We start from the raw sequence: 18,418 nt of genomic DNA, 5'->3' as shown, positions 1-18,418 counted from the left end.
TTTGGCAAAAGAGCTGGTGGGCTTCATCTCCCTGGGCAGCAGCTGTGAGCTGCTGAGAAGGCATGGACACAGAGACGCCCAGAGGGACTCAGGGTGAGAGCAGATCTGTGCCAGTCCCCTGCAAGGGCTTGAGAAAGGTGTAGGCACTGGTTTTTCCCAGCGTCTACACATGAAATCAGCACATTCAAATCGGTTGGGTCCCAGATTTTGCTGAGGTCTGTGACTAAGTGTCTGTTATTCCTGCAATCCTACAGGTGACAGTAGGACCGAAGGTCATCTCAGCCAGTCCTAGGGACGGGGTGGAGGGAGGTTTCCTGGGGGGGGGGTGATGTTAAGATAAACCAACTCTGCGATGGCACAATGGCACCTCAACTCTGAAGCAGCAGCCATGTGACCTGTGAGCCTTGTGGAAAGGAGAATAAGAAAAGCTGCATCAATGTGCAGGGCTGCGTTGCCTTGCTGCAATAACTTACTAACCAGAGAAGGAAGGAGGCTTTCCCAAAGGCCCGCGGCAGCCGACACCCCCCTACATTCCCCAGCACCTCCTGTGGGCCCAGTCCTGCTGGGCACAGGCATCAGAACCAGGGTCTAGAGAGGGAACACTGATGAGCAATCAGTCAACAGTGACCACCAGGGAGAGAGGGTCCCAGGGCAGGCCTGGTAGAGGAACAGTGGGAGCCTTGGGGAGAGGAGGGTCCTGCCGAGAAAACCAAAGAATACTTCATGGAGGAAGCTAGGTCACACAGGAGGTAAGAGGTACGTGTCTAAGGAAAGGCAGAGAGGAGAAAGAGGCGTTGGAGAGAGACAGACACATACCCACTGGTCCCCAGAGCCTTGGGAACCAGGGAGGGTTAGTCCTGGAAGAGAACGGCATGTGTAAATGTGATGCAGGTGCATGTGGGTGTGTGGTGGGCACAGGAGGGCTCTCGGGAAGCATAGGCGTTGCTAGGTGGAGAGGGCTACAGCTAGGGCAGGAATCATGAGGGGGGAGGCAGAAAGAGAAGCAGGACAGCACAGCGGCTGCGGGACTGGAGGCTGAGAATTGGGCAGGGGGCACACACAGGACCTCTTCCGGTGACAGGTAGGGTTGAGGCACTGGCTGGTAGCCTTTCTCCAAACTCAGGAATGGGGGAGAAAGAGTGAACTCTGATGCCTGGGACCCACAGCACCCTATCCAAAGTGTGAGCTCCAAAAGCCATCTACTACTTCCCAGTGGGTCGTGGTAAGCCCTGCCCGACACCTTCCTTCCAGGTGGCCTCCCCCACATCCTGCCCGCAGCACGTAGAATTGGGAGGTGGCGTCAGCCACACAGCACCTGCAGCAGCCAGGGGTTCCCATGGCAACCGCCTTCCCTCTCTCTGTCGGAGTGGGAAAACGTTCTGGAAAACCTACCCCAACCAGAGGCAAAGTGACTGGGCTCACAAGATGCAGAGGCTCCCGAGTCTCTTGATTCTGACCCAGAAAACTCTTCTGGGGACCCTACAGGCCCGCTCAGAGGGCAACTCTGACCCCTCTGCCCAGTCCGTGCCTTCGCACCTATATTCCCGTGCTTTTCGGAGGCCTCTCTAAGAATGGAATGGGGAGGCAGGCTCCACCACAGCTGGACCCCCTGGGCTAGGAGATCTGTCTGCTGTGCTCCCCACTAGAGGGCAGGCTGGCCTGAGCCACCTGTGTGCCCCTGGGTGCCCCTAGGACATCCTGCGTGAAGGTGGGGACTCAGTGAAAGTCTATGTGGGCTAAATGGGCACATAATGACCCACCAAGCAAGGGCGAAGCAGAAACTGAGATGGAAGCGGAAGTCATGCCCACTGAGGGTGGGTAGAGAAGCCAGGTTGGCAGCAGAGAAGGCTGGCATGGCCCCAGCACACATGGGCAGTGGACACTGCCAGTGCCCAGGGGGCTATGCCCCGTGTGGGCCTGCACTGTAAGACCCAGGTTTCAATGGTTCCCTCCAACCTGGCCTCTGGGCACCTACACCTACAAAGCAAGTCCTACAAGGTACACACACCTCCTTCTTTTGGTTCCTTCCTCTTCTCTGCTAAGCTCTGGAGGCTTCAGGACAACAGCCTGCTGTCCTCTGCCCACCACCCGCTCTGAAACACACAGATGAGCTCATCTGAGCTCTCAGCTCACTAGGCTGCTGATCTGTGGGACCTTGGTCACATTACATTGGAGACATTGATTCAACAAATAGAACCCAAGCCCCCGCTGTGGACTTACTGTTGCAGCAGGGTGGCAGGGATGGCCTCAAGGGCAGACAGGGTTGGCCGTCGGGCCAGTGAGGCAAAATAAAACGAAGACTCTTTCAGAATGACCCAAAAGAGTGCAGTGAGCATACAAAGGCAGGCACAGGTATTCACATGGGGCAGTCAGAAGCTGACTCAGAGGAGGTGACAGGTAAGCTGAGCCTTGAAGGACAGTGGGACGCCTCCCTCATCTCTCATGGGTGTGTATATCTGTACACGTACACCAGAGATCACTAGTGCAGACTGATGTGCTATGGAAATTCTGCACTGAGAAGCCAAGGGGAATGAGAGGTCAACAGATGGCCAAAGACGCAGCGTTGCCTAGGAAACAGGACTATCAGGAGGGAGGGGGCTCAGGCCGCAGAAATCTGCCTGGCTGCTCTGACACTGGTGAGTGGGAAGCAGTGGTCTACCAGGTGTTGCACAAGACCCAGGATGGAAACAACCGCAGCTGCCCAGGGCCTGGTGCCTGGCAGCACTGTGAACGGTCACCTCACCCTTCTGGAGACCAGATGATGGCAGAGGCAGGTTTCAACCTGCCCAGGTCCCCTGGACCAGAGCCTCCTGCTTCAGTTACTGGCCCTGCCACTTCCCACCAGAAACTAGCTAGGCCTAGGGCCTCGCCAGGAGCCCAGAGAGGCCCAGGGCCTGGGCTGCATGTGGCGGGCCCAGGTGGTGCATGTGGTGCCAAGTGGTTGCCTCTTCCCAGCTGGACTCCAGCACTTGATGATGACTAATTTGAAATTTTCTCACTCCTGAGGGGCATCCTCAGAGTTTAGAAATAGGCGGGGAGTACTCACCAAGCCCAAGGCCACCCCTTCCAAGAAAGGGCTACAAAAGCAGTGGTGGCGTCAGTGAGACCTACGCCCTCCCCAGAAGCCCAAGGTCAGTAACTGCAAGAGCTGTGGGGAACAGAGGCCACAAATGGAGGAACACTGTCCCCGTCCTGCTGTAGCCACCAGCCCTGCCCCAGGAGGACTGCACACTGCAGTGGACTGCAATGTCTAAAGTGCATGTGGTCGAGGCCACAAGGTCACGCTCTGTGACAGCGTGAGAAGAACTGCCAACATCTCACTGAGGTTTAAGATAAACCAAAGACGCTGAGAGAATAAACGTGACAGGCTCCTGAGTATTCACAGTGCTTTCCCACATGTCAGACACAGCCAACAATGGCAAACACGTGACCTCCTCCGAGAGGCTGGTGGGAGCACGTGTTCCATCTGACCCCCGTGGCTCTCGATGTCTGCTGGTGGCAGCCTCCCCACATCCCCCGATGCCCAGCCAGTCTCCCCAGCGTTCTGAGGCCCACACCCCTCGTGACTCATCAGGCTTAGCACCCCAGGGGCCGGGTGATAGCTCTCCCCCAGGAACACTGCCCCTGTTCTCCAGGCTCTGGGATCATTACCAACAGCCCACACCGCCTTCTCTCCCACTCATCTCAATACCACAGGGGAGGGCGAGGGAGGATGCGGCCCCTAGAACTCGGAAATGTTAAGAAAAATCCCCCCAGAGCAGAGCAGAGAAGGGATGAGAGATGCTGGCGGCTGCCAGAAAGGGACCTACATGCTGTCAGAGGGTGGAAGCCCCAAACCTCAGTGCCTGTGACTGTCGGGGAGCTGGGAAAGCCACGGAACACACAGAGCCTCCCGGCTGGGCGACAATGCCCTGGCTGTTCCCCTGGCCCCACCCCCTAACAATACGCCTTTTTTCTTGGGCGATGACCCTCGCTTGTCAGGGCCCTGTCCTCAGAAGAGCCCGCAGGGCCAGGCAGCTGGACCAGGGAAGCCCTGGAAGGCTGTTCCCCTGCTCCCTGCGTGGCTCCTGCTCTGAGCCAGGCCAGTTCCATTCCCTGGGGCCTACACAGGAAGCCCCTGACCACAGCAAACCTCTCTGCCAACCCCCTGATCTCGGGACAATGGCATCTCCACGCCCCTTGCATGGTCAACAGGGCAGTGTTAACAGGAAAAGAGAAGGCTAGCACTTCTCAGCCCAGGATGTCAGATCCTGCCTGCATTCCACCATGGGTGTGTGTATGTGGTGGGGTGGGGGTGGGTCTGCCTTTCCTTCAGATGGTCATGGCCAAACTCACTGAAAATTCAAAATTTAGTAAGAGTTATTAAAGCTATTTCAAGGAATGTGATGGTTGGGTTTCACTGATAGAATAAATAGCAGCCACTGGCTGAAGGCCCAGGGAAGCTTCAGGATGTAGCCTCAGGCCCCAGCAGCCTAGACACACCTTACATGCTCATCTGAGCAGCCACCTGCCAGGCTGGCTCCACTTCACAATGGGAGTCCAAGGCCAGGCCCAGGGCTCAAGAACTCCCACTGGCAAGCCTGGGGCTGAGAGTCAAGCTCAGCTTCCGGGTGTGATCTGGATGCTAAAGACAAAGAAGACTGAGGAGTGCCACCTGGGGCCCTTCGAACCCTGAATGTGACCCAGCTGCCTCCTGCAGTGGAAACGGTGAGACTCAGGCAGAACGGAAAGATACCGGCCGTGTCTACAAAGTAATGCAGCTTTTCAAAAAACTGTCTTTTTTCTCTGATCAAATTAATGTATATCCATTGTAAGAGATGTTTATATTCTCAGTTACTTACGCAGGAACTAAAAAATTTTAACTTAATCTCAGAGACGGTCCATAGCATTTGTATTACATAACATACCCCTCCAAGTTTTTAATATATATCATTGCTAACACTGAAATTATACTACACAAACATCTGGATCCTACTTTTTAATTAACAAGCTATAGTGAACATATTCCTGTGACAATACATATTCTTTGTTTCTTTTTAGATGGAGTCTTGCTCTGTTGCCCAGGCTGGTGTGCAATGGTGCAGTCTTGACTCACTTCAACCTCTGCCTCCCAAGTAGCTGGGATTACAGGCATGCACCACCACACCCAGCTAATTTTTGTATTTTTCGTAGAGACATGGCTTCACCATGTTGGCCAGGCTGGTCTCAAACTCCTGACCTCAGGTGATCCACCTGCCTCAGTCTCTCAAAGTACTAAGATTACAGGCGTGAGCCACCGCGCCCAGCCAAGGTTGCATATTCTTCTAAAGCATTATCATTAAAAGGTAAATCAAGCATAATTTATTTAATCAATTCCCTACCTTTTAATATTTGATTTTTTCTAATCGTACAGTTATAAATAACAAAAAAATTATTATATTATACACATATACTCTCTTTTAGAGGGGAAAGAAGAGTGGGATACATGTTTATTTATTTATTTATTTTTGAGACAGAGTCTTGTTCTGTCACCCAGGCTGGAGTGCAATGGTGCAAGATCAGCTCACTGCAATCTCCGCCTCCTGGGTTCAAGTGATTCTCCTACAAAAGCAATGGTGGCGTCACTGAGATCTGCCCTCCCCAGGAGCCCAAGGTCAGTAACTGCGAGAGCTTCGGGGAACGGAGGCCACAACTGGAGAAACCTCCCGAGTAGCTGGGATTACAGACGTGTGCCACTACACCCGGCTAATTTTTGTATTTTTAGTAGAGACGGGGTTTCTACATGTTGGCCCAGCTGGTCTCGAACTCCTGACCTCAAGGACCTCGAGTGATCTACCTGCCTCAGCATCCCAAAGTGCTGGGATCACAGGTGTGAGCCACCATGCCAGACCAGATATATGTTTAACACTGGAAAACCATTCTTCTGAAGACAAGGACACAAGCTCCAAGCAAATATCTAAAAAATGCATCCAGTGGAAAATGGCATTCCCTGGACATGCCAGAAAATAAGATACCCTAATACTGTTCCTAAAACCTGTGACCTATTTCTTGCTCAATTTTTCTCTGAACTGAGCCCCAAAAGATGGGAGTAAGTTCCCTTTGCCACCACTGTTGATCCTGCTGCCATGACTACAACATCCACCTACATACGCCCAGCTCTCATGGGGGTGCTGCCAAACTCAAAAGCCCACCACTGACTTCCTCTTTCCCACTAAATGACACCTGGAATGTTCTAGGCACAGGCCTTTTGCGCAGGCTCTGGCGCCAGCATGCTTTAGGTTCCCTCTCCCCTTCACTCCACGCTCACGATACCCAGAAACACCCCTACCTGCTTGTTCTACAGAGGCTGTTCTCTGCCTTCTCAGCTACTCAGCCTTCTCCCAATCCATGTCAACAAAACGCCTCCTCTTTTTTCGCCGGTCACGGTAGCTCACGCCTATAATCTCGGTACTTTGCGAGGCTAAGGCAGGAGGATCACTTGAGCCTAGGAATTCAAGACCAGCCTGGGCAACACAGTGAGATCCCTTATCTACAAAAAAAATTAACAAAAACCTCCTCTTCCACCCTGTGCCTGCTGAAGACTTTGTATATCTACAAAACAAAGGTGCTTGGTGTCAGACCACAGATTCTGGAATCTTGACTCTGCTGCTTGCAGACTTAGCTGGTCACTTAAACCCCACTGTGCTTCCATGACCACTGAATGGGGGACCAGACACACCTACACCTCACAGGGTCGCTGTGATAAGTCACTGAGGCCCTCTCAGCCCCACACCCCCCAGCAGGCCAGCAAGCTGTCGGCTGGTATTCAGCCTCAACAACACTAGAGGAGCTAAACTGGGGGTTCTCCCTGCCAAGTCTTCCTTGCTGTCAGTTTAAGTACACGAAGTGCAGGGTGCGTGGGAGGGGACAAATGGCACCTTGGCTTCTCCAAGGCCACTGAATGTTCTTACTGGCCCTCTGCCCTCCCCACAGGGCCTCCTCCAGAGGGTGTCCCGCTGTGCAGAGCACCCGGAAACTCTCTGGATAAGGTCAGAGCGCATGTTGGTGTCCCTGCCAGCCCCTGCTGGGAGGCACCCCACCTCCAACTCAGGCTGACGGGAAGAACGCCCAGTGCCACTTCTATTAACTCAGGCAATGTTTTGTTCTTTTTGGTTAAACTGCCTTAATCTTTAAAACCGCATATCCACACGTCTGGCAGGCTTTTTATACTCACAATTTCTCTGGGAGGAGAAGCAAGACAGACTTCACAGCCACTTACAGGCCAGATAACTGAGGACTCAGAGGGTCTGTGTCAGGGTGGACAATGGGGAGCCTGGGTTTCTGCTACACAAAGCAGGGCTTTGCTTTCTCCTACAAAAGCAGGGTCTGGGACCAATGTCCTTCGCTGTGGCCTGGGGTACAAGGACAGGGCAGGGGGGGAAGAGAGGGGAGGGGTGGGGAGGGAAGGGAAAGGGAGGGGAGGGGAGGAGAGGGGAGAGGAGGGGAGGGAAGGCCGTGTCGGTCCACTTTGCCAATCCCCACTTGCATGGGCCCCCAACACCAACAGAATAAGGTCCAGACCCCTAGCCAGAGCACACAGGGTCCCCTGCCACACCGCTTAGCCCAATACCCCTGCCAGGCACCCCACAGACACCGTACACACCAAATACTTGGAGTTTCCCCAAATGCTAAGTTGGCTTGTACCTCAGGGCTTCCTGCATGCAGTCCCTCCTCTTCCTCAGGACCTGGTAAGCTCCTCAGCCTTCCCTGAAGGGGATGTTCAATGCCCCACCACCCCCACAGGAGGCCACCTGGCACTCCCTGAGCAGGAAGTAGCTCTGTGCCCACTCTGGGTCACTGCCATTCTCTTTCTCTGGGGACTGACTCCCTCTGGGTGGGGCCGTATGAGGTTGTAGGAACAGCCAAGCTTGGGCGGCAGGAGAACTAGAAGCAAGGTCCTGGCCCCATCACCTGGATGGAGGGCCCAGGGAACTACTTAACCTCACCAAGGCCCTGTCTTCCCCCCTGTAAAAAAGGAAGGATCCTACCTACATGTCGAGGGGTCAGGCACATTCAACAAGATAGGATGTCTATGCACTGAGCTCAGAGCAGAAGCCCCCCAACATAACTCTACCACTCCCCATCAAAACAGAGTTTGGGGGGAGACGGTTGGTCTTAACAACTGTCAAGAACCTAATCCCCTGGGAGGAGGGGGCCTATTTTGATCAGAGATTAGCCAGGCACTGTCCTCAAATGTTTACTCCACACAAAGGCCCTATCCCACAGGCACTAGTGTCATTTACATTTCAAAGAGGGTATAAGGTGAGGGCCAGGCTGCCACTGCCAAGCCAGGATTTGAACCTCCTCCCTCCAGGCCCTCAGTCCTATAAAGTACCTTTCAAATGCCCCCTCCTCCAGGAAGTCGTCTTTGACGCTTCCCTGCAGGCAGAAGTGGCAACCCTGCTCTCTCTGTACAGCATTGCCTGGGCATCCTTCCCTCCTCTCAGTATGAGTTACTCTGAGTTCCAGGGACCAGTAGGTTCTGGGATGTGAGCACCAGAACCCTCCTGGGGCAGCAAGGTACCTCACTAAAAGGTCACTATGCAGGTCAGAAAACAGAAAGCTGGGAGAGCCACTCTCAGAAGCCAGGCCCCTGCCAGGGAGGCTGTTTGCCCAGAGAAGCACAGTGAAAGTGGGCCCGGTGGCAGGCAGGCAGGCAGGCAAGGACCCCTGCCCAGCCCACACCCGGGCACACAGAGCTCAGCTTCCCATCTCGCACCTGCCTCTGCCACTGAGCCACGGTGACAAATGCTCTCTGTTCTGCTTCCTGAATCCCAGCACCAGGCGGCGGGTCTGGCTGGCAGGACCCAGTCCTGTGCCCACACCCAGCACTACAGGTGATGAGAGTTCCTGGCCCTTCCTGTCTGGCCTCCAAGATACATATGGAAGTGAATGCTCAGATGTAAACTGGGAGGGGGTCAGATGCTAGGAACTCCCAAAACACAGCCAATCTATCCTGCAGCCCCCTGTTGACCATATACTCCTGGTAGCAAGGACCTATCTCAACCAGCTTGTGTCCCCCACAGTGTCTAATCCTAAGGGCCACCTACAAAATGACAAAAGCAGTGACCGCCTACCACACAGCCGCCATGTGCAGGTGCCATGCTGGGTCCTCACAGACTTCCTATCACCCAGTCCTCACCACATTCACTACAGGAGGTACAAATGAAGTCATTTTGTAAGTTAAGGAAATTAACCTTCTAGAAAACAAATGACTCAAATGTCCTGAATCTCACAGTAACAAATCCAAGATTCCAACACAGGTATAGCAAATGGGAAACATGTTTTCTCTGCTCTGTCACACTGCTGTTCTAATCAATATTCACTCAGTGAATGATAGCCATACATGAACAGAAAGTGGCTAAGAACAGAGACAGTCCCACTCGCCCCAGCCAAGCAGCTTCGACCCTAATCCCTGGGTGGGCCTTGATGGAACCTTGTGTCTGGAACATGTGCCTGGCGCATGTTCGGGTCACTGAAACCCTGCCAAAGGGATTTGTTTGAGGCTGCTCTAGTTTTGAGGGTGTTGATCAGACACACCTAAAAGGGACAGGGCTGGGAACTGGGACAACGTAGAGCTCCTAACACGACTTTGAAGCCAAGGGCCAAAACTCAGGCCAGGGCTCCACCTGCATGTCCTGCTGGGCCTGACAGGGCGCTGGGGTTTGTGCGGTGGCTGCAGCACTCAGAGGGAGGAACTGGTGGGCAAAGAAAGGGAGAAGGGCCTCAGACAAGGATAAGGAGATTCATGTTTCAATCTTGGCCAGGCGCGGTGGCTCATACCTGTAAATCCCAGCAGTTTGGGAGGCCAAGGCAGGCAGATCATTTGAGGTCAAAAGTTCGAGACCAATCTAATCAACATGATGAAACTCCGTCTCTACTAAAAATACAAAAATTAGCCAGGTGTGGTGGTATGCACCTATAATCCCAGCTACTCAGGAGGCTGAGGCAGGAGAATCACTTGAACCCAGGAGGTGGAGGTTTCAGTGAGGCGAGACTGCACCACTGCATTCCAGCCTGGGTGACAGAGTAAGACTGTCTCAATTTTTTTAAAAAGTTACAATATTAACCCTACAAATTGACTTGAAGTCCAAACTCTTTCTCATCCAGCTACCGCCAGCTCCCCAGCGAGGCCCACACTTTGGGGAAAACACTTAGAAACTTCTTGTCATTGGTAAAAAATATTGACCCAGGACTGGCCACAGGTGATTTCACAGCACACACAGAACCCAAAGCTGGGGCTCAGAGAAGCAAAATGACTTGCCCAAGATCACAGAGCTATGGAGGTCGGGTTGAAATCTACCCCAATTTATGTGCACAGACAGAGGGGAGAAGAGAAAGGAGAGTGCTCCCTAGTGGGGCAGGTGGATTTGTGAGGGCAGGAAACACCAGTGGGAAAGCCAAAGACAGCAGAGTAGAGACTGCAAAAGCCCACTGCTCTCTGGGGTCACTGCAGAAAGCACTGAACACACGCACAGCTCAACCCACCAGGCACTCTTTCCTTTGGGGCTATTTCCAACAGGAAATTCCAAGCGTCCCTGTCAAGCAGGAGAAATGCCATCCTGGGTCCAAGGCAGCAGGGCAGCCCCCCCGCCTGGCCCCACCTACATGCAGAACAGAGTGCACCAGGCAGGAATATGCACGCAGGCCATGGCCAGCCTCAGCCTGGCTGGGAGGAGGCTCGTTCTTATCTGTGGCTTGATTAAAACAAGCTTGGATTACACCACAATCTTTGGGCCCCAAAGCTGGCGGGGCCTGTTCCAGGCGCATGTCATGTCCAGGCTGCCACTCTCCTTGCCCTCATCAGTGGCAGGGCTGGCATCCTGTGGGGGGCCCTTCCCACACCACAGGCCCACCCTTCCTCTCCCGCCGCCCACCTGAGGGCCCAATATGCATCTTCGACTATTCTGGCTTCAACTCTGTTCCTGAGACCTTTACTGCCCCAATTCACTACCTTGTGTTCTGAGTAAATGAAAAATCTTCTCCCCTTCCCCAGAGTCCTCAAATCTAACCATTCTGAAACCTAGCTTTTGGATGGCTAGGTTCTAGTCTCCCTCTCTTCTGTCCCATCACCCTGGGAAGCCAGATCCAGAGGGTACTGAGGAATTCAGGTGGCAGGGGGATGTGAGGAGAGGACCTAGGAGCAAATGGAGGGTCACAAACTGAAGCACCTACAGAGCAAATGTAAACCATGAGGCCGGTGGTGTGGGACAACAGAGAATGGTGGGGCCTAAGGGCAGCCAGCTTAAACACTGGCCACAATGTCAAAGGGAAGAACGTAAAATTCCTGTGTGGGCCAAACAGGTTGCATGCGGGCCCAGGTATATCTGAGTCACCCATGTGTAATCTGGTCCAACACCCTCCACAGAGATGGGGAAGCTGAAATCCAAACACAAGGAAGGGACCATGAATAAGGTTGTACTGGCGATTACTGAGAAAGTCCAGCATAAAAATTAAACCAAAGCCTAGGCCGAACACTGTTGCCCACCTGCTCGGCTGTGAACCTGGTGAGGATGCTGCTCTCGGCCTGGCAGCAGATGGAAACTCTGGAACTCGAGCACCATGGATGAGCCACAAGGCCCCCCCAGGTAAAGGGCTGAGAGCCGGTCATGCAAGTCCCTGGGACTGACCCAGATGCATTCACTGACCAATGTGGTGCAACCATCACCCAACTCTGTGGGGCAGCAGATCTCGGAGGAGGTGCAGCAGTGGCCCAGGGGACAGCAACATGACAGACAGGGAAGAAGGGTGTGGCTTCTTTCTACGGCCTGGCCAGAAGGGCCACTGCAAGCACCAAGGCTAGGAAAGGAGAAAGAGGAAGAAGCAAGAAAAACCCCTGACACTGTGATGGACTGGCATGGGCTGAAAGTCAGGTTGTGATTCTTTAGGTTAGATCTCAGCAGGGTAAGAGTCTTAAATGCCCTTTTCCCACCAACCTGATAGGGCTTAGCACCAGGGATCCTGGCCCAGGGCTCTAGGACCTGTCAGATCAGGAAGAAAGGGGCACTTAAGGGCTCCATCCTATAAGATCTACCTTAAAGAACCAGATCCCTGACTTTGCAGACCAATGTCATGCCGCCTTTGAGCCTGAAATGGAAGTCTGTGCCTTAGCTCCAAGTCACCAGGCACCGGTTCCTTGCCCTTGCAGGCATAGGGCCTCAAAATCAAACGAAACCTCCAAGCTTCACCTCTCACAAATAAGCAGAGGCCAGTTACCCCTCTGGGCAAGCCCTCAGGCCCTTGTCCTTGCCAATAGGCAGCTCTGCTATTGCAGTGCCTGAGGGCCGGTCCATTCGGCCTGCCAAGAAGCCACAGAGGCCAGGTCAGCGTGGCCTTTTAATTCAACTCCCGTGGTGACCCCGAAGAGCACTGCTGCGGACTGGGAGGCTGGAAGGAGGCCATGCCGCCCCTGCCCCATAACAGAGGCTCTGCAACAAATCACCAAGATGGGGGAAGGTTTGCGCAGAGCAGGTGGAGGGTCTCCTTGAAACATTTGACGGCACTTAAAAACCAATTGGAGGCTGGGCGTGGAGGCGTGCCTGTAGTCCCAGCTACTCGGGAGGCTGAGGTGGGAGGAGGATCACTCGAGCCCAGAAGTTCAAGGCCGCAGTATGCCATGACTGCATCTCTGAAATAGCCACTGTACTCCAGCCTGGGCAACACAGCCAGACCCTATCTTAAAAAATCCAATTAGAGACCTTAGCTTACATGCAATCAGAGAACTAATTAACAAGGACCAGTAATTAAAATTAAGCTATACTCTCTAATTCAGACTTTTTTTTTAATTTATTTACTGTTTCAAAACTAATTTCAGGATCCAGTTTCTAGCCTGGACACAACCCATCCACTCTGGGCCACAACTGCCAGAATACCTTTCCTCAACTACCTAAAAACCTTCAATGGCTCCCCCAATTCCCCTAAACAAGGACTCACGCTGCCTCTGGCTTCCTTTCCACACTCATGGCTCACTGCTTCCCAAAGTGGCTCACTGCCCTCGTGGGACGGGTCCACCCCTGGTCCGTGAGCCGGGCCCGAAGCCCTCACCAGGCACACACAGGGTCCTCTTTGACCCCATCCCCGAAGTTTTCTTCTGGAAACCTCGCAGCGTGGTCTGGGGCAGTCAAGCCACACCCCTCCATCCTAACTCTCAAGAGCATCTTGACCTCATTGCCCAGCTGACCACAAGCTCCGAACAGGACTTTCCTGTGGCCAGAGCTCAAGTCCCAGGCATGCACAAACCCGCTCACAGGAACTTGGCTGAGAAAAATGTCAACCATTAGCACTACTCCCATTTTCTATTCTGAGGAGGAGGAAACTGAGGCTCAGAAAACCAGCGCTAACCCGAGGCCCCATGGTGGGCACAGCAAGGTCTGCACAGGGTCAGCCTGGCTCAACTTCCTCTCTCACATGGCCTGATATGCTCCAGATAAAGGCAACTATGAACCATGCCCCTGTCATAAAGGAGATAAGACATACACACAAGATATGGTGGTTAGGCAGGATGCAATTTAGTGCTCAGACTTTCCTAAGTGCTCTGGGCTTTAGGACCTTCAGAAAAAGACCGGGTAGGCAGGGATGGCCCAGCAGCCTAGAGGGAAAAAACAAACAAACAAGCAAACAGAAACATCTCCAAATGAGTGGTCAACTGGAAAGCACGGGACAGAATCAGGGGATCAGTGTTTTTCCATTTCTTGTGGACTGCACACTTCCATAGCCTTCTCCCACAGCAGCTGAAAAACTAGTGAATGAAGCAACAAACAGCTGGGCGCGGCGGCTCATGCCTGTAATCCCAGCACTTTGGGAGGCCGAGGCAGCTGTATCACAAGGTCAGGAGATTGAGACCATCCTGGCCATGGTGAAACCCCGTCTCTACTAAAATACAAAAAAATAGTGTGCACCTGTAGTCCCAGCTACTCAGGAGGCTGAGGCAGGGAAATTGCTTGAACCTGGGAGACAGAGGCTGCAGTGCGCTGAGATCATGCCACTGCACTCCAGCCTGGTGACAGAGCAAGACTCCATCTCAAAAAAAAAAAAAAAAAAAGCAACAAACAATGGTTCATTATCATCAAAGCTCAGTCACTAGCTAACCCAACCAGGCTGTGTCCCCGCATCAGAAGCTCTGTGCGGTGGAACCCCTCAAGGCCGCACATGCAGCCCAGCGACAAGGCTATCTGAGGCCCATGCTCCAGCCCAGAGCAGGCAGCCGGTAGGGAAATCACAAGGGCCTCCCTGCTTTGAGTCTCCTTTCCCTCTCCATCCACCTCCAACCCAACTAAGTGCCCCCTCCCCTAGATCAAAGAATGGAAGTCGGGAAAGAGGGGACTGAACTGGGAGAGAAGAGTCAGACCAATGGACCACTCTGGACTGGAAAGCTGGGGCCTCAGGCCAAGCCGGGCTGCTGGTGAACCATTACCACCACCACTGCTTTTGCCAAGTTTCCATCTGTGGCCTGCCCTCAACTTAGTTCCCTTGGAGAACCTTCCTCCCCAACATTCAAGCCACGTAATTCTAGGGGGTTGACCCACACACTCACTTTGGGGCGAGCAGGTGATACAGGCCTGGCCAGCTAGAGTCTCATGTCATCCAGACCAAAGTGGTTGGCTTGGGGATGTGTGTTACGGGTTGAACTTTGTCCTCCACCAAGATAAGCTGAAATCCTAACCTCCAGGACCTACGAATGTGACTGTACTTGAAAACAGGGTCTTTGCAGATATAATCAAGTTAAGATGAGGCCATTAGGTTGGCCCTAATTCAATATGACTAGTGTCCTTATAGGAAAAGGAAAAAGCCACGTGAAGACGCAGACACCCAGGTAGGGATGGCCAAATGAGGATGGAGGCAGAGACTGCGGTGATCCTGCCACAGCCAAGGTGCCCTGGGACTATCAGGAGCTGGCAGAGGCAAGGAAGCTTCCTCCCCTCAGGGCTTCAGAGGGAGCAAAGCCCTGCTGGCACCCTGAGTCCAACTCCCAGCCTCCAGAACCGAGAATGGATTTCTGTTCTCTTAAGCCATGCAGTTCGCAGTGACTTGTTATGGCAGTCCTAGGAGGCAAGCACGATACATATGTGACCGAAGCCAGGCCAGCCAGAGCCAGCCAGCCCCAGCCAGCCCGACATCTGCTTCCTGCAGGGCTGTGAAGCCCAAGGGATGGAGCTGCGGGCAACCAGTTTCACATGACTTGGCACAAGATCACCCAAAATAACTCACAAGGAGCCTGAAAAGTGAAGAAATATTTCTGAAGACAATACATTTGAGTCCTTCATGGGCTGAAACTTGCCGGGCCTATCTCTGGACCTTCTGAGACATACATGCCAATAAATTCTATTTCTGGACATTTCCTGAAGATTTTTCATTCATGTTCACAATCTGCTACTTACAAGAGGCTTTAAGTTTTCTCCTAACAGGGTGTGAGTTGTTTTCTGGCATAACACGCCCACGTGAACAGGATGCCTGACGGTCATCTTCTTGGGCACCCACACTTCTTACATCAATGCTTTCTTACACTCAAAGCACTGGCATCCTTCTCTTTGGCACGCACCTTTGGCCTTCAAAGTTTTGTTTCACTCATGGCCAGTCCTTATGCCAAGGATGCATTTAGTTTTTGTATAACAAAAAACAATTCTGACAAGCTCAGAATCATGAGCGAAGATGTGTCTGATTTTAAGTGCTGACTAAAAATGGCTTTAGTCGTAAGGACAGAACATTAGGAGGGAGTGGGCTCTCTGGGGTGTTTCAACAGCTTGACGTCAGCAAGAATCCAGGCTCCTTTCAAGCTTCTATTCTGCCATGCTCGCCATGGTAAACCTTTGTCCACATGCCTGTCATCTCATGGTCACAAGACAGCTGCCAAAGCTCCTGATAACTCCCACAAAGTATCTGGAAGGCGGGAAGAAGGGGCCAGGAGGAAACAGCTAACCTTTTGTAAAAGAAGAAACACTCTTTCCCAGCTGGGCGCGGTGCCTCATGCCTGTAATACCAGCACTTTGGGAGGCCAAAGTGGGAAGATCACTTAAGCTCAGGAGTTCGAGACCAGCCTGGCCAACATGGTGAAACCCTGTCTCTGCTAAAAATACAAAAATTAGCCGGGTATGGTGGCACACACCTATAATCCCAGCTACTCAGGAGGCTGAGGCATGAGAATTGCTTGAACCCAGGAGGCAGAGGTTACAGTGAGCCGAGATCATACCACTGCACTCCAGCCTGGGCGACAAAGCAAGACTATGTAAAAAAAAAAAAAAAAAAAAAAAAAAAAAAAAAGAAACTCTGTCTCCCGCCACATCTCACTGGTTAGAAGTGCACACAACATGGGCACCCCCACTGCAAGGGAGGCTGGGAACGAAGCATCTCATAACAGGCTCAGGCCAATCATCACTGCCACCCAGAGGAAAAGGTACCGTGTAGACACTGGGAAGTGAAGATCTGCTGGGAAGGCAACTTTGCAGATATTAACGATATTAAAGAATAACAGATTCCATTTGCCCCTTAAAAGCCCTACAAAACCCCTTCTGTGGCTTCTAGGTTGACCCTGTGGGAAAGTCATCAATACACAAGAATCACACGCCAAAGGCCTCCTGCAGGCAGGGAACTAAGGTGAGTGCCCATGAGGAGCCTAGTCAGCAGGTAGGCAGGTAAATAACAGCTTGGAGAAGGGGAGGGGACAGAGGGGAAGCCAGAAAGGCTTCTGTCAGCAAGTGACATTTGGCTGGAGTAGGTTGGGACCAGCACATGCAGAGACAGGGAGAGACTGTGCAGGAGTCGCTGGTGTCTGAGTTGGGAGTGGCAAGGGGTGAGGTTGCCCGGCTGCCAGGACCAAACTGGGAAGGGCTTTGTAAACCATTCTCCAGGGCTTAGACTTTAACCTAAAGACTATGAAAGGCCAGGAAAGGTTAGAGCAGGGGAGTGACTCAGATATACTTAATGAAAGATCATTCTGCCAGGTGGGGGCTGGGCTGAGGGAGCGAGAGCCCAGAGGTGGGGATGCCAGCCAGAAGCTTGGCAGTAAGAGGTAAGGGGACTGGGAGACTGCCTGGGGTCACAGAAAAGAAGGACAGAGAGGGGAGTGGGTAAGGAAATATCCAGAGGGAAAATCAACAGAACCTGGAAACAGAAAAATTGTGGCATAGAGAGACAGAGGCACCAGGCTGGCTGCCTGGGTGGGAGATGGGGGGAGACCTTCATGACTGCCTAATAAAACACAGCACAAGCAGGTCTGGAGGGGACAGAGGAAGTCAAGTTACAAACACGGTCCCTCCAGGCAGAGGGGCATTTGGCAAAGGTTCTAGGCCTGCTGTGGGGGTGGGCACCGACAATCCCTGCTGCTGGAAAGTGTAACCCCTGCTCGGCTTCCCTTTCGAGGAATGGCCTTCCTGGGACAAAATAAAGGCCAGGGGGCAGCATGCCGGAGAAAATACTCTCACTGCCTTAAATAGAAGCAAACCATCCGGCCAGTGGGAGAAAGTTTACACAAGAAGGACCGGGTTGCACTGGGTGCATTTTAAAGAGAGCCCGGCGGACACACGGGTTCTCCCACTGGGGCTGCCTACCTGGAAAATAACAGCTGAGACTCAAGCAGGCAGGATCAGCTGCCTCATCTCCAATCCCCACGTGCGGGGAGAGAGGAGGTACTTCTACTACTCTACTTCCCTGCAAGCACCCACTATGTCGCATCTAGGGAGGCCCTGCTGCCACACAGCAAAAAATAAGTGACTCGCTCTTGAGTACCACATGTTCCAAATGGTTCTCCAGGAGGCGCCAAGTGGCAGTTACTGTCCTATCCAAGCCAAGAGAGAGGAGCAAGGGCTGATGGCAGGTGCCCGGGGTCACAAGTGGCCAAATACTGCAGCTGGCTTTTGAAGGCATCGATGCACACTTCGAGGGCCAACCCTGGCTCCTGCACCCCAACTCATGTCATGTTTCTCAGGGGAGCTGAGTATCCCAGAACTCTGCCCCAGACACCCACCATGGCTTTCAAACTCTCTCTGACCTCAAATATCTTTCCTGAAATGAAACCTAACAAGCAGACTCCAGATCAAAGTTAGACCCCAGATCAAACATAGATCAAGATAGAGTGGCTGGGCATGGTGGCTCACGTCTGCAGTCCCCGAACTTTGGGAACCTGAGGCGGGCGGATCGCTTAACTAAGGAGTTCAAGGCCAGCCTGGGCAACATAGCAAACTCCCGTCTCTACTAAAAATACAAACATTAGCTGAGCCTGGTGGTGCATGCCTGTAATCCTGGCTATTGAGGTGGCTGAGGCAGGAGAATCACTTGAGCCTGGGAGGTGGAGATTGCAGTCTCCAGCCTGGGTGACAGAGTGAAACTCTGTGAAAGAAAGAAAGACAAGAAAGATGCATGGAAGGAAGGAAGGAAGGAAGGAAGGAAGGAAGGAAGGAAGGAAGGA

General features: G+C 52.8%; 1 protein-coding gene across 3 annotated transcripts in view; it reads right to left on the bottom strand.

The window, feature by feature from the left end:
- ITPK1 (inositol-tetrakisphosphate 1-kinase) overlaps positions 1-18,418 on the bottom strand; it is a 178,579-nt gene that overhangs the window by 95,053 nt on the left and 65,108 nt on the right. Inside the window, exon 3 of one of the 3 annotated variants that reach the window (XM_032287585.1) lies at positions 2,009-2,093. The exons of 1 other annotated variant lie outside the window; for it this stretch is intronic. The gene's annotated coding sequence lies outside the window, so the exon portion shown is untranslated. Of the gene's footprint in view, positions 1-2,008; positions 2,094-3,809; positions 4,031-18,418 lie in introns of those variants that run through there. One more of the 3 variants, XM_032287586.1, reaches the window with a different exon arrangement.

The sequence above is a fragment of the Sapajus apella genome, unplaced genomic scaffold, assembly GCF_009761245.1.
Source record: "Sapajus apella isolate SASKATOON/1434 unplaced genomic scaffold, GSC_monkey_1.0 scaffold20, whole genome shotgun sequence".
NCBI lineage: Eukaryota > Metazoa > Chordata > Mammalia > Primates > Cebidae > Sapajus > Sapajus apella.
This window is presented reverse-complemented; position numbering and strand designations above follow the sequence as displayed.